Source organism: Heterodontus francisci, chromosome 14, assembly GCF_036365525.1.
Source record: "Heterodontus francisci isolate sHetFra1 chromosome 14, sHetFra1.hap1, whole genome shotgun sequence".
NCBI classification, from domain to species: Eukaryota; Metazoa; Chordata; class Chondrichthyes; order Heterodontiformes; family Heterodontidae; genus Heterodontus; species Heterodontus francisci.
In genome coordinates, this window is record NC_090384.1 from 57893484 (window position 1) to 57909004 (window position 15521).

The 15521-nt window shown below is 43.2% G+C and overlaps 1 protein-coding gene across 17 annotated transcripts in view; it reads left to right on the plus strand.

The window, feature by feature from the left end:
- Window positions 1-15521, plus strand: part of sox6 (SRY-box transcription factor 6) — a 720990-nt gene that overhangs the window by 576992 nt on the left and 128477 nt on the right. The window lies entirely within an intron of this gene.

Here is a 15521-nt window from a genome sequence, read left to right on the forward strand (position 1 = left end):
CAACAACCCTCTGAGAGAAAGTATTTCTCCTCATCTCCATTTTAAATGGGAGACCCCTTATTTTTAAACTGTGTCCTCTAGTTCTAGTCTCACCCATGTGGAAACATCCTTCCAGCATCCACCCTGTCAAGTCCCCTCAGGATCATATATGATTCAATAAGTTCAGCTCTCATTCTTCTAAAGTCCAATGGGTATAGGCCTAACCTGTTCAACCTTTCCTCATAAGATAACCCCTTTATTCCAGGAATCAGTTGAGTGAACCTTCCCTGAACTGCTTCTAATGCAATTTTATCCTTTCTTAAGTAAGGAGACCAAAACTGTACACAATACTCCAGATGTGGTCTTACTACGTCCCTGTACAGCTGTAGCAAAACTTCCCTACTTTTATATTCTCTACCCCTTGCAATAAATTATAACATTTGGGCGGCGCAGTGGTTAGCACCGCAGCCTCACAGCTCCAGTGACCCGGGTTCAGTTCTGGGTACTGCCTGTGCGGAATTTGCAAGTTCTCCCTGTGTCTGTGTGGGTTTCCGCTGGGTACTCCGGTTTCCTCCCACAGCCAAAGACTTGCAGGTTGATAGGTAAATTGGCCATTATAAATTGCCCCTAGTGTAGGTAGATGGTAGGAGAATGGTGGGGATGTGGTAGAGAATATGGGGTTAATGTAGGATTAGTATAAATGGGTGGTTGTTGGTCGGCACAGACTTGGTGGGCTGAAGGACCTGTTTTGGTGCTGTATCTCTAAATAAATAAATAAATAAAATAAATTTCATTTGCCTTCCTAATCACTTGCTGTACCTGCATACTAACTTTTTGTGATTAATGTACCAGGACACCTAGATCCTTCTGTACTGCAGGGTTCTGCAGTCTCTCTCCATTTAAATAATGTTCTACTTTTCTATTCTTCCTGCCAAAGTGGACAAGTTCACATTTTCCCACATTATACTCCATCTGCCAAATTTTTGCCCACTCACTTAACTTATCTATATCCTTTAGTAGACTTTTTATGTCCTCATGACAACTTACCTTCCTACCTAACTTTGTTGTCATCTGCAAATTTAGTTACCGTACATTCGGTCCCTTCATCCAAGTCATTAATGTAGAATGTAAATAGTGGAGGCTCCAACACTGATCCCTGTGGCACTCCACTAGTCACATCCTGCCAACTGAAAATGACCCATTTATCCCACTCTATGCTTCCTGTTAGCTAACCAATCCTCTATCCATGCTAATATGTTACCCTCTACACCATGAGCACTTATTTTGTGTAGTGACCTTTTATGTGGCACCTTATCAAATACCTTTTGGAAATTGAAGTACACCAGTTTCCCCTTTATCCAGGTTGCTTGTTAACTTCCTCAAAGAACTCTAATAAATTAGTCAAACACAATTTCCCTTTCACAAAACCATGTTGACTGTGCTTGATCGCATAATCATTTTCTAAATGTCCTGCGATAACCTCTTTAATAATGTCAGTAAATGTGAGGTGGTACATTTTGGTTTAAAAAAATAAAAGTAATTATTATGCTTTGAATAAGGGAATGCTGCGTGATGTGGAAGAGTAGAGAGATTTGGAGACTTAGGTTCACAATGCTTTAAAGCAGCATCTCAAGCAGATAAGGCCATAAAATAGCTCATGGAATATTGGGTTTATGGCAAGAGGTATAGAATATAAAAGTCAATGTAATGGTGAATCTATAAGACCACAACTGGAATACTGTCTGTAGTTTTGAATTCAGCACTATTGGAAGAACGCTGAAACAATAGAGGGTATAGCCCAGATTCATTACAATGCAGCCTTGTACAAGGCAATCAAAATACAAAGAAAGATTTGAAAAACTGGGGCAGTTTTCATTTGAACAAAGGAGATTATGAAATGATTTGATAGGGATGTTTAAAATTATGAAGGAATGGTACAGAATGGGTGGAAACTACTGTTTCAAGTGATTGAGGGGTCCAGATGAGAATTAAGAGATTTAGGAAAGAGAGCAGGAGAAACGTTTTTGTAGAATTGGAAGGTTGTGGAATACACTAACAGAGTCAGTGATTGAAACAACTTAGATGTTGTTATGGCCAGATGAGGAGGATGGGTCACAGACTCCCCTCTTGCCCTTCCCCTTATTTGACCGCAACAGGGTTTATTCCTTTTTAAACCATGGTTGTGCTTATCACCTCAGTGAGTGTTTTACCTTTTACCTTTAATGTGATCATGAAAGAACCAATCAGACAAATTTTCTTGAGTTTTTAACAGAAAGAGGTGAGTTTATTATACTTAACAACCTAAACCCAATCTAAACAAAAATAATAAAAATACGCTACACATTCACGCACACATTCACATGAGAATCACACACACACAAATAGATTACAGAGTGAAAAGTAAATTTTGTGGTTGGATCAGAGTCCAGAATAAATGGAAATTAAATACACAGTCTGTAAGGTTGGATGATTTGGTGGTCTTCCGGCTGAAGTTGTATTCTTGAAGTCTTGGCTGGTCAAAGTGCACTTTTTAGATTAGATTAGAGATACAGCACTGAAACAGGCCCTTCGGCCCACCGAATCTGTGCCGACCATCAACCACCCATTTATACTAATCCTACACTAATCCCATATTCCTACCAAACATCCCCACCTGTCCCTGTATTTCCCTACCACCTACCTATACTAGTGCCAATTTATAATGGCCAATTTACCTACCAACCTGCAAGTCTTTTGGCTTGTGGGAGGAAACTGGAGCACCCAGAGAAAACCCATGCAGACACAGGGAGAATTTGCAAACTCCACACAGGCAGTACCCAGAATTGAACCCGGGTCCCTGGAGCTGTGAGGCTGCGGTGCTAACCACTGCGCCACTGTGCCGCCCGCTTGGCTCAGGATTTTCTTGAAGGCAGACTTGTAAGTGGCCTCTTCCCCTGGTCTCTGTAGCTATCTGTAGGCTTGGAGGGTCCACAATCGCAGTGGGCCGAAGGGCCTGTTTCTATGCTGTACGACTCTATGACTCTATGACAGTCGCAGACGGTTTTTAAACTTGTGGTGTTATCTGGAGAGAGCAGAGAGAGAGGGAGGCACACAGCTTTCCTGCTGCTGCACAGTCTGAGTTACTGTTCATCTCTCTTTGTTCAAGGAAACTCCCAGCTTTCACAGAGATGGACAGACAGTCGCATGACTGCCTCAGGGTATTCTCTGGAACCTTCTAATGAGATTCAAGGTTTGGAATTGACTCCCCGGCCCCAGGATGCCAGTATTTACATCTAGAGGCATTTGCTCTTTCAAAGTCAGGGTGTTAGGATTGCCTTGAATGCTATGCTAATGAAGCAATCTTTGGCAATTCAATCACTGAGAGCAAGCCATTGTTCTGGGTCCATGTTCCTCAGACCGCTGTCTCCGGTTGGGACCTTGGAATATGAAAAGGTGTTTCAGATGCAAATTGTGGTGGCCATCTTGGCTGCCAGTTTTTTTTAAAAGTTAACTGCAGGATTTTTCCATTAAAAGTTTAATGTAAGTTTCCAATTATATTCCTTATTTTGCATATCATTTTTCTTGACAATGTCAATATTTAATAATCAGAGTTAGATAGGTGGTTGAAGGAATGGAGAATAAGGGGAAATTGGAATAGGCCTGGCACATGTCATTCGAACTACTACTCATGTTGAGGATAAGCACCAATACAAATTGATTGGGTCAAATGGGCTGTTTCTGTGTTGTAATCTCTATGTAATATAGAGCAGGACAATCCAAGACTAGATTCTTGCTTTACACTGAACTGGGCAATGTCAGCTAGTGTGCAAGTAGAGGCATTAAAATTGGGCTCAGCATCCCAGACAAGAGAAGAGAAAATCAGATGGAATTCCTGCTCCTGATTGCACTCCAGTGACCCTTACTAAGAAGCTGTTGTGCTTGTACTTTGGATGAGGATACAGTGTGATAGCCCCATATTTGAATAGCCTGTTGACAGTCAGTGTTTAAGCTCACAAATGAAGAATGACCACTTGTTCGAGGTGCCATAAGTCATTGGTAAAGTTAATTGAAAAAAAATTACACATTGAACACATGTATATTGTGAAATATGTCTGTCCTTCATTATTTAGGTTCACAAGTCTTACTGCAATCTGCTTAACACTGAGACTTCCTAAGTATTGCAGTGCACCAGCAGACAGAGAATGTGAACACAACCAACCACAGCCATGGCTGTCAATCTGTACTGTTCCAGTGTTGTTGCAATCAGTATTCTGTCATTCCTACAGCATGTTTAGCTCTCTACAAAATTTTTTTCCATGTCTTAATTATTTTCATCTCTGGTTTGGCATGTCACTTGATGTTAAAACACTTTGTGTGGCAAATAATTTAAGAACACAGATACATTATTAACTCAACAACTTTCAGATCTGAATCATGTGAGTGCCCATCTTTTTAATTATTTTTTTTTAACAAGGTCGAATATCAAACGTTGAGAGTAATAACAAAGTATGAATGTAATTGGTTTTACTTTATAAAATCTGCTCAGAAGCTATCGTTCTGAAGTCCTGATGGTGGTTAATATCTAGCTCACTCAGTAAAGTATTTGTTAGTTGAGCATCTTCTTATTGGAGTTTTGGAACAGGCTGGCGGTTGGGAAGATTTATATCCTCCAAATTGTGAAACAGAGATATTTCTATTTTGTTTGAAAGAACAAGCTATTCTGCATGTAGTGCTTTCAATGCAAATACTTTCTGAAGCATAATAGCCTAGACCAGTGCTCACAAACCTTAACTTTTCTTTTTCACTCCTTCCTCCCACCCTCTTTTCACTTATTTCTTTCTTCTCGTATCTTTCTGTTTTCCATCTTTTCCTCTAATCCGCTGATTAGTCCTTTATTCACCTGTTCTTTTTGCCTCCACTTTCTTTCCTCCACTTTTTCTGCCCTACCTTTTTTTTAAATCATTTCTACTCTTTTTATTTTTTCTTCCATTTTTTTTGCATCATTATTTTTTCTTTCCTTTCTTACCTCCTGTCTCTTTACTCCCTCAAAAATGTTGCTTTTAAACATTAATGCAATGGCATGATTCATGAAACAGACACAAGTGCATCACTGATGCATTGAATGTCATAGTTAAGAATGCCGCTGAGCTTTCTCAGGCTTCAACAGGGAGCTTACTCTTTTCAAAAAATAAAACATTCCACAATGTTTTTACATGAGATCCCTACTTCACTCATTGCATCATTGGCACATTGTATTTGACAAAATCCAATCCACTTCAAAGAGCTAAGGGATTTAGAGTGAGGACAGGGATCTTGAAACTGATTCTCTTGGGCACAAGGAAGCCAGTGGTGGCTCACAAGCACTGGGTGTGTGGGCCATAGCCTATGGGCGAAGACCTAAGTTGCAAAGTCCTGAGTGACTTATAGTTTATGGAAGCTATAGATTGGAAGATCAGCAAAGCAGGTAGAAGAAGTAAAGCTTCAAAGTACGAAAAGCATGGATTAAGACTTCAGTGGCAGAGGGGGATAGGTAGGGCTGGGGCGGCTGAGTTTTGGTGAATAAAGTAGTCTTAATACTGATTGGATTTAGGGAAGATACTGAGTTGGAATTAAGCAGTACGTCAACGTTCCACACCTCTGGGCTGAGGTGACGGTTGGCCAGCAGGTTAATGGAATTTAGGCCAGAGAGATTGATGAGATTGAGAAGGATGGCTTCAGTTTTGCTGTTATTAAGCTGGAGGAAATTCTAACTCATCCAGCTCTTAATGTTGGATAGGCAAGTGAAACCGAGGCAATTGGGGAGGTAGAGGGTAAAGCTGAATGCTCGTTGTGTCCATGGGGAAGCTGAATCTATGCTTCTTGTTACCTGTTTTGAGCTCCCTTGGTGAATCCTTGTTCACCACTTTCCAATTATAAGGCAAAGAAATGAACACAACCAGGTTTTCTCAGGTTTAAAGAAGAAAAGTGAAATTTGTTAAACCTTAAACTTAAACTCTAATTTGGTTAACACCTAGGGATACATGCCGCACTCCACAACAGCATGCATACATGATACGCACATACAAATGGAGACAGAAAAGAGCAGAAGAAAAATAAAGTTAAAAGTCTGAGGCAATCTCTGATGAAGGGTTTTTACTGTGCTTCGAGCTTGCTGTAGTCCTTGATTGTAGGTAGTCTTGATTTTCTTTGGGGCCCAGTATTCTTCCTAAACCTTGTTCACTGCAGGAGACTTTGCTCTCTTGAGGTTCATGTGTCTTCAATGGGTCTTCAGTTCTGTGAGAAAGAGATGGGGGCAGACAGGAGAGATGTGTTCTCAGTCCAGGAGAAAAAAAGCTTTCTGAGTTTCTTTCACTCTGTGGCAAGTTCAAATTCAAACAGCCAGTTAGTCATGTGACTAACCTGGCCTGACCACTTCTTCTGTGCATTGGGGAAGCAAGGACTGGGTCCTTTGTTGCGACACTGTCTGCTGGCATGTAAAAAAGGTCTTTCCGGCTAGGGGCCTGGCAATTCCTTATGATAGGCCCTCTTTTCTTCCCAGCACCAAGTTTAAGTTTTAATGTTCATGTGGCAAAATAATCTGTGCCTCATTCTTGGCAGGTGGGGGCCTGCATGACACTTCTGGATAATGTTAATGAGGAAGTAACATGTGTAAATAATGAAGGAGGGCGAACCAAGGATACACACCAGGTGACTGCATGGGCATGAGAGAAGAAAGCATTTGAGGCAATGTAATGTCGATGATGTGACAGGCAGGAATGAAGCTAGACAGGAGCTGTGCTACACTGTTGGTCTGTGGAGAAAAGGTATTCAAGGAGAATGAAACTAAAGGAATATTTATTTGCCGCTGAAGTCACTTTTCAGCAGGACAACAGCTGCATTATACATATTTCTGTTGAGTTTAATGTAGAGAATTTGAAGCTTTAACACAAAATGGCATATCCCAGCATACAAATAATACAATATTTACTGAATGACAATCATCAACACATGGAAACCAATCCAATGCGCTAACAGCCTATCAGCGGGAAACCCTTTAATATTCTGCCCAGTTTTGCACTCCATTGACTTTAATGGAGTGTAAAATTGGGGAGGGCTGTGGGTTGTAAAGCAAATGGCTGACCCAAATCTACCTGTTTTGCACCAGGCGAGTTAGGTTAAAATTGCTCCCGATAAGTCACTGACTGAAGCAAATGGGTCTCATTGTTCATGGTGTGCTGAGGATGTGGTAAAATCATCAATAATCTGCCTTATTGCAGACACTGAATTGCACTGCTGCAGTGGCTGGGAAAAGTTAGTAGGTTGATGCTGTGGAAGTGGATCTCAAGCTACTAAATCCTGAGATAAAAGTTGAAATGCAAATGCTGGAAATCTGTACTAAAATAGAAAATACTGGAAATGCATAGTATGCCAAATAGCATCTAGAGATAGATGAATTAATGTTTTAAATCATTTATTGTATTCTAATCAAGGGTCCCACCTCAAAACATTAACTTGATTAGCCTGCTGTACATTTCCAGATTTTATACCAAGGACCCCTGAGGTACAGTGGCGCAGTGGTTAGCACCGCAGCCTCACAGCTCCAGGGACCCGGGTTCGATTCTGGGTACTGCCTGTGTGGAGTTTGCAAGTTCTCCCTGTGTCTGCGTGGGTTTCCTCCGGGTGCTCCGGTTTCCTCCCACATGCCAAAGACTTGCAGGTTGATAGGTTAATTGGCCATTATAAATTGCCCCTAGTATAGGTAGGTGGTAGGGAAATATATAGGGACAGGTGGGGATGTGACAGGAATATGGGATTAGTGTAGGATTAGTATAAATGGGTGGTTAATGGTCGGCACAGACTTGGTGGGCCGAAGGGCCTGTTTCAGTGCTGTATCTCTAAACTAAACTAAACTAATAAGGTTCTAAGAATCTAGCCACTGTTGTGAGACTTTTACAGACATGTATCCAATCATCTATATGTATATATATATATATATAGATAAATAGATAGATAGATGTGTATATATACAAAATACTGATCGTCTATCTTAAAAATAGGCAATGGAGCAGGAGCGAGTGATAAGACACTTAAATCTGTGTAACGCTCTATTGTGCGTCTTGAAAATGCTGGCAATGGTGTTCCACAGTGAGGGAGCAGAAGTATGGAAGCTTGTTAGAACACGCTTCTGTTTTTCAAACAAATTAAATAAAAATTGTTCCTCACGCAAGCATTCTTAACCCAAAGAACAAATTTGAAAAAGATTGCTACAGCATGTACATTGACACCATGCCAAGGAGTGATAGAGGGGAAGGGGAGTTAAAAGCAAAATAACAATCTTTAAAAGTAATTATTGAAACAGAAAAGGCAACATGTTTTGCCAATGGTCAGGTTGATAAATGCACTGACCATTACAGAAGCTGAGCCGTGCAGACCAGTCCTCAGTCTATGCTGAAACAACTGATATCAGATAAAGCTAATAAAAACAATGGAGCAGGATAGATTGATTGAATGCTCTAATCTTATTCCTATATTCCTAAAACAGCAGTAGGAGTGCCACAATTAGCCTCAGTTCTCCTGAACTAACTGAAAACTCAGCCAGGATTCCCAATCTTGATTGTGATTCAGTGACCCCATACTTAAAAGGATGTGTGAAAGGATGTTGGATGAGTATAGTATCTGGTGTGGCCATAATGCCCTCCACAGCATAATAGATTACCTGCAGTCATTGTCTAAGCTTGTAGAATGAATATTGAGCATTTAGGTGAGGTTCCGACAGACATCAAGAATTCTTGGAACCATACTTCAGCATCTTTAAGAGAAGAGGAAAGAAAATAAGAAGCAATAAAAGAGGCAAAAAAACTTTCTTTAAAGCTTTCTTCTGTACTTGAAAATTGAAAGATTTTCATGATCCAACATGATCATGTGAGAAACATGGATGCCACTGTACATTGGCTGCTTGGAGTATATGAAGTGCACACACTGGAAGTTCCTTTTACTCCCCCTCCCCTGACAGTGCAAGGTATGCTATGATCTGGTGCAAAATTGCTTGAATGCAAACCACAATGTCTTTTAAATTGGATCTGCTCCAGGTAAATTGCAGTTACAATTTGTTTTATATTGCACCTTTTTAAATAGAAATAAAATAACACATCTGAGCAGCTGAGGGAAACAGTCCAGATTCAGGTGAGTTCCTAAACACAAAAGGTGTGGTATGCAAGAGTGCGCCATGATAGGCAAGGCCAACAACTGCAGGAATTCAGTTCTTTCTAAGTGCAGCGGCATAACAGCTGTAACATGCTGCAGGGGATTTTCAGATTATGATTTCAATGAGTTTCACATGAAAAAATATTTCTCTACATGTAAAAGAGTGTCTGGTGCATTCTTCCTTTTCTTACCTACATACAAACCCCCTCACCCCCAAAAATAAAACCACACGCTCCAGGGTGAATTCTCCTGACCCACTGAGGTTTGGGCTAGGAGGTGGGAGGGTCAAGATATTTGAACAGAAGGCATTGGGATGGAAGCTGGCATCAGCATGTTGAAACTGGATATTCCCAAGGTCGGCCGGCATGGCTGGAGGACCTCGCGCTCACATGTAGCTTGCAGGGAATTAATCCTGTTAAACAGGCAATTAACTTCAATTTTACTGGGGTTTTCAGATTCTTCCAGGAGTGCCCAGAAACCTCAGGGCTTCAGAGCCTCGCCAGGTATGAGGAGGCGGTGAGTTAGCGGGAGGTCAGTTCTGGCTCCAAACGGCAGCCATCATGGATCCTACTGCGACTTGGCAGGGAGGGTGGAACAGTACGGGCATTGGCATGGTCAGTCGGGAGAAGGTGGAAAGTTGCCAGAACTGTGGGGCTACACACACAGAGTGCCATCTCGGACTGGCAGTTGTGTGAGTAAAGCTGGGTGGGGTGGGGGAGGGGGGTGTAAGAGGCCCTGGAGACTGTGCATCCACTTGCCATGGGTCTCATTCACTCAGAGTTCAGGCCCTCTAGTGAGGAGGAGCTTCAGAGAGAGAGAGCTGCAGGCACAGGCAGTGGGGTAGCAGCAAGCAGAGGGACAACAGGAGTGCCAGCCTCGATTGGGGGGGAAGGGGGTGCGGGGTGGGGGAAAGGGGCGGAACAGAGCAGAAGGAATGCAACCAGCCTCCTGTGAGAAAAGGAGGTTACCCGCCACAGAGCATCTACTGACCGGGGCTCAGCTACCTTCAAATGTCAGAGCCACAGTGTCGCTGAAGTCTACACCTCTCCAGGGAGGCCATTACAGAGCTGTGTGCCATGATGGAGGATGAGCTGAGCTCCATGGGAACTGACGGCCACCCAGTGCCCGTAGTGCTCAATTCCTATGCCTCAGGATCATTCCAGGGATCCACTGAAGACTGCGGCTCATCAGTGCATAAATATGGTCACCAACGCCATATTCAAGAGGGTCGGCCAGTACATGTGCTTTTGCACTGATCCGAACAGTCAGGCTGAGAGGGCCATTGGGTTCAGGGCCATCACTGGATTCTCCCAGGTGCAAGATGTCATCAACTGCACACATGTGGCCATCAAGGCCCCCACAGACCAGGCAGCTACCTTCATCAACAGGAAGGGCTTCCACTTGCTCAACATACAATGGTCTGTGACCACAGCGAGCACATCCTGCAGATATGTGCACAGTGCCTGGGAAGCAGCCATGACACCTACATATAAAGACAGTCCCAGGAGTTAGACCTTTTCAGACCACCTCCACCACCCCCTCCCCCACCCCCGTATGCCTTCAAAAATGGATATTTGGGTGATAAGGGCTACCCACTGACGAAGTGGGTTTTGATGCCTGTAAAGAACCCTAGCACTGCTGCAGAGGAGAGGTACAACACCTGGCAGGTGACAACTCGCACGACCATCAAGCAGGCCATGGGGCTTCTGAAGATGTGGTTCAGATGCCTCGATAGATGTGTTGGAGCCCTTCATTATGCCCCAGCAAGGGTCTCATGGATTTGTGGTGGTATGCTGGTGCTCGGAACAATAAGGATATTGAGGAGTGCGATGCCATCTCCAACAATGAGGAAGTGGAGGAAGATGCTGACCAGGTGAAGGATGCTGGAGAATCCCAGGGACCCCAGGCAAGGCGCCAGGAGATACATGTCAGGGAGGCTCGGGACAGGTTAATATATGGTTCACATGATCCCTAGTACAGATCCATGCAATTCAGTAAAGCTTCAGCATTCTGCAGCCCTGTGACTCCTTCATTGACTTTGTCATTTACCTGCACCCAGTAAGACATTACACTGTGGCATGGGGAATGCATCGACCTCACATGGTGTGGTCCCACTTAACACACCCATTGACGGAGTCAGGGTACTTCTGAATTCCCACTGAGTGGTTTGCTGGATTTGGTTCTCCATGAGGGTCGCCAATCTCTCAATGGAGGAAGCCAAGAGTGCACTTGCCAGAGACATGCGGCGCTCATGGCCTGGATAGACTCCTCCATCGTCCGTGCCAGCATGCGCATAGCTTCTGGAATCTCTACCAATGTTCCCTCACTGCACATTGTAGTTCTAGCATCTGCCGCCTTGCTGACATCTTCAGCATGAGGCACGGCATTGTCGCGCGCTCCCACAGTCCTCCAAGTGTCAGTGGCCTTGGCTGTCGCAGCCTACATCAGCTGCTCGGGCACATCTGTTCTCTGCTCACCAGATAGTCATCCCAGATCTACTCCTGAGTGGATACCCACTGACTGCGCTGGTGGAGGGTGCAGGGGAACCATTCGATGGTGCATCCTCTGAGGATTCCTCCTCCTTCTCAGAGGTGGTTTAGCTGTCTCCAGGTCTCTGGAGCTGTCTGCTCTTGCCTTTAACCCGAGTGAGAAAAGAATAATTCCAGGGTAATGTGCATTCCATCATACCCTTCAGACTACACCTAGCATGCAGCCCCATCTGACCTGTAATGGACGCATGAAGACTATACCTTGTGCTTGCCAGAGGCTCTCTTGTGCCCATCCATGCAGGCACTAACTCTCTCTTTTCTCTACTCCTGTCTGATCATCTGTGATGGAATGGCCCCATGCTGTCCTCCAGGTTCTAGTGCCTCCTCCTCCATGGGGGTCAGGATTGTGAGGTAAGGGATGCCACTGCCAGTCTTTGCCCTTCCCTGGGCATTGTAGGCATTCTTTTCCTGTAAACACACAGATGACCATTGATAGTCACCGGACAAAGACACGTACAATGCCTATGCTGGTGGCTGCCTGACTGTCCATGATGGTCCCACAGGAATGCCTCTTGCATGTAGCCACTCAGAAGTGGCCGTGCAAGAGTCCACTCTGACAGACCAGTGCCATTCCTTGACGGGCCTTCTTTCTTAGGTCTTCACTATGGCTTCTTATGGGTTGGATTGATTTCACTGAGTACTGGCAGCCCTTTAAATATGGTGCCAGCACATCCAGCGACATGACCTCACGCTACCATTGCCTTCCTACTGGACACCTCCTCCGCCTCCTGGCTGTTAATTGGCCGACTGGCACAGAATACTGATCCCCAGCCCACCCCTCACCCAAGTGGTAGTGGCTCCCATTCCGGTCCTGGTGGCAGTACCTTGGGCCTTACCACAAAATTCTGTCTTCGCTGTCACATCGTATCACACTGGTCCATTCTGCTGATTTAAAATAATATTTGTAATAAAAAAAATTCAAACAAACAATCCTGGCTGATCATTTTATAATGTGGTTTTATCATTTAAATTGTCCTTACAGAAAAACTAATCATCTTAAGTGCTAGACCACAGGACACCAAGGCGAGGTAGTATTAGGAAATGCAGCGTAGCAGAGCTTTGAGGGCAGCCAGGAGAGAGATCTTTATGAAGCATGTATGTTCTCACTGTGGTGCATGGATTGATGAAGTACAGATTTTTCTTTGTGTATTTGATTCATTGGGTCACAGAGATGCAAAGCTCAATTGAAAATGCATGTGTGTTGCAGATGATTTTCCTTTTCCCTTTGGTCCTGCTCTTTAAAATATTTGTTTCCATTTTTGCAGTTACAGACCTTCATATTCCATCTCATTGCATGTCCACTTATCAACAAAAAGTAGCAATTATATGTGGTAATACAACTTGGCAAAAATTTATATAAAATATAGAATATGGATAACTATTTGTTCAGTGAGTCTTTTTGGATTGAAATATTCTTCTGAATGATAAGTTTTAACAAAAAAATATGATTAAGAATTGTCCTTTTTAATTGGTGCTCCATTATGGCTATCACTTTTCCCCAAGCTTCCCTTCTGATGTCAATGGTGCTCTATCTGGTAAGACCTTCCCCTACCCCCATCCCAGAGAAAGTATAGATCCTTTCTCAAAATAAACATTTGATGGAATGCACCACTGGAAGTGAGAAACGCGAAGTGATGCTTTGTTATTGGACTGCTAATATTATGGAGACTTCCTTTTTTACGCTGCAGTATTCTTCCATAATCCATTGTTTTAAAACAAATGGCAGCTTGCTGTTTGCATTTAAACAGATCAATTTCGTAATTTCTAACAGTTTTACAACAACAACTTTTATTTATATAGTACCTTGAATGTAATAATTTGACACCGAGCTACGTAAGGAGATATGAGGGAAAGGCTTAATCAGAGATAGGGTTTAATCACATTTTATTTCTTGCAGGTTAGCTGTCACCTATTTGTGAGTGTGCTTCTTTCATAATGGAATAATTTAAACTGGGAACATGCACAGTAACTGCTCTTGGGCATCCCCTGCCCCATACCCCAGTTACCGTTACCTTTTCAATTTAGCAGAGAGGATGGTCCAGCCCTCAGGACATCTCTATTAGCATTGTCAATAGTACAAACATCATGAGACACCTGAGTGAAGTAATCAGTTCTTGGTCAGTTTTATCTTTCCCAAATGATTCAGCTAAAACTGGCAAGCTCATCCCTTGAATGTCAGTTTGAGACTGAGATTTCAACTTGGTCTTTCTGAGAATCCAACACTTTGATGATGTTTCTCCAGAGTAATCATGCACCATGCAGCTCGCATCTTTGAAGTGTTTGTGAAGTTCAACCAATCATCAAAGTTGGATGGTTACTTCCAACATAGCACCATGTTTAAATGGATTATTAGGTTGTCAGTCAGTCTGTGTTGGTATTAAAAACAAGAAATGCTGGAACCACTCAGCAGGTCTGGCAGCATCTGTGGAAAGAGAAGCGGAGTTAACGTTTCGGGTCAGTGACCCTTCTTTGGAACTAGCGAATATTAAAAATGTCAAAGGTTATAAGCAAGTGAGCCGGGGGTGGGGAAAGCGATAACAAAGGAGAAGGTGTAGATTGGACAAGGCCACATAGCTGACCAAGAGGTCATGGAGTAAAGGCAAACAATATGTTAATGGTGTGTTGAAAGACAAAGCATTAGTACAGATAGGGTGTTAACGAACTGAAGATTGAGCAGCAGCAAGTACAAACATGAAAAAAAACGGTGGGTAAGCAAACTGAACAAACTACAATGAAATGAAATAAACAGGAGAAAAAAAATTGTAAAAAATATAAAAAAGAAAAAAGAAAAAATAACTAAAAATAAAAGTAAAATGGGGGGCCCGTCATGCTCTGAAATTATTGAACTCAATGTTCAATCCGGCAGGCTGTAGTGTGCCTGATCGGAAAATGAGATGCTGTTCCTCGAGCTTGCGTTGATGTTCAGTGGCACATTGTCAAAGGTTATAAGCAAGTGAGCCGGGGGTGGGGCAAGAATTGTCAAAGGTTATAAGCAAGTGAGCCGGAGGTGGGGCAAGAATTGTCAAAGGTTATAAGCAAGTGAGCCGGAGGTGGGGCAAGAATTGTCAAAGGTTATAAGCAAGTGAGCCGGGGGTGGGTCAAGAATTGTCAAAGGTTATAAGCAAGTGAGCCGGGGGTGGGGCAAGAATTGCCAAAGGTTATCAGCAAGTGAGCCGGGGGTGGGGCAAGAATTGTCAAAGGTTATAAGCAAGTGAGCCGGGGGTGGGGCAAGAATTGTCAAAGGTTATAAGCAAGTGAGCCGGGGGTGGGGCAAGAATTGTCAAAGGTTATAAGCAAGTGAGCCGGGGGTGGGGCAAGAATTGCCAAAGGTTATAAGCAAGTGAGCCGGGGGTGGGGCAAGAATTGTCAAAGGTTAAAGCAAGTGAGCCGGGGGTGGGGCAAGAATTGCCAAAGGTTATAAGCAAGTGAGCCGGGGGTGGGGCAAGAATTGTCAAAGGTTATAAGCAAGTGAGCCGGGGGTGGGGCAAGAATTGTCAAAGGTTATAAGCAAGTGAGCCGGGGGTGGGGCAAGAATTGCCAAAGGTTATAAGCAAGTGAGCCAGGGGTGGGGCAAGAATTGCCAAAGGTTATAAGCAAGTGAGTCGGGTGTTGGTATTATCTTGGAATCAACTTAATGGCCTTCCTTTTATTGTCAGTTTTGGCCCTTTGTCACTTTTTCCCCCATGATGTTTGATTTTGGATTAGTGGTTGCTTGTGTTCATTGTTGATTTGTTTTGATGTTGCCTTTCAGTTGTCAATCCCTACCATTGTGACTTCCTATTACTGTCACTTCAAGCTTCCACTTGTAATTTTTATCTTCTTGTTTCTGCA